Here is a 1383-nt window from a genome sequence, read left to right as displayed (position 1 = left end):
GGTAGAGTGCTGTGGTGTCACAGCTCACAGCAACCTCAAACTCTTGGGCTTAAGCAATTCTCTTGCCTCAGCCTCTCAAGCAGCTGGCGCCCACCACAACCCCTGGCTATTTTTTTTTTTGCAGTTGTCATTGTTTTAGCTGGCCCAGGCTGGGTTCAAAGCCACCAGTGTTAGTGCATGTAGCTGGTGCCCTACCAACTGAGCTATGGGCGCCGCCTACAAAAGTGATTTTTAAATTCAAAATGGTATATCATTTCTATTTCATTTTGTCCTAGACTTTTTAACATGGTATTTTAGACAAATTATTTTAAATTCTGATTCTCTTTCATGGATACCCACAATTTGAAATCTGGAAGAAACTGTAAAAATTATGCGGTCTGACCTGTTCATTTTATTGGTAAGGTAATAAACTCAAAGAGAGTAAGATCCTTGCCCAAACTTGCTAATGACAGAGGTAGGCTAAGAGGACAAGCCTTGGATTCGTAGGGTTTTTCCTTTTCCAACATTCAATATGCTAACTGTTGATTCCTCAACTGCCTCCATTTCTTTGGCGAGATCAGCCACTAAGAGACTAAGAACAAACTACTCTGTGGAAACAGACTCAAGCAAGGACTTGTCAACTTTGCCATCCTCACAGCATTGCTCCTGACCCCCCAGTCTACGGTATCACTACCTCGATGAAACCATTCATAAATCCCATTTTATCATCGTCACTGCCACATTTGCCACGTGATTCCGTCTTGGCTCCGTTAATGTTACTAGACTACTTGGTTTCCAGTATTACCTTCTCTTCACTACCAGAAAGTCCAGCTGCTAATTTAGTCCTCTGTGTCTCAGGCTCCCCCTTTACCTTAGAAGACCTCAGATACACATACAGCTCGAATATGTCTTGTTTTTTTTTCTTTTTTGGGGTGGAGATGGGGGAAGTTTGTGAAATGAGAGAGACTCACCTCTGGCAATCTGATGGTCATTTCTAATTGTAGAAATTAAAAAATGAGTACGGTGGCTCATGCCTGTAATCTTAGCACTCTGGGAGGCCAACGCAGGTGAATTGCTTGAGCTCATGAGTTTGAGAACAGCCTGAGCAAAAGCAAGACCCCTGTCTCTACTAAAAATAGAAAAAAGAAAAAACCTGTGGCAAGAGGATTGCTTAAACCCAAGAGTTGGAAGTTACTGTGACCTATGATGCCACGGCAACAAATTGAGACTGTTTAAAAAAAAATTAAAATATGAACACCCTCACCAAATCTAACAAAAATAATTCCTTAAATTATTACCTAATATCAATTCTACATTTTAATTTTCTCTAGTTGCCTCTAAAATCAGGATCTAAACAAGGTTAACATGCTGCACTTGTTCAACGTATCTCTTATTACAAATGAC

This window comes from Otolemur garnettii, unplaced genomic scaffold, assembly GCF_000181295.1.
Source record: "Otolemur garnettii isolate 467f Iridium unplaced genomic scaffold, OtoGar3 scaffold00163, whole genome shotgun sequence".
Classification (NCBI taxonomy): Eukaryota; Metazoa; Chordata; class Mammalia; order Primates; family Galagidae; genus Otolemur; species Otolemur garnettii.
The sequence above is the reverse complement of the archived record's forward strand: the minus strand, read 5'-3'. Positions refer to the sequence as shown.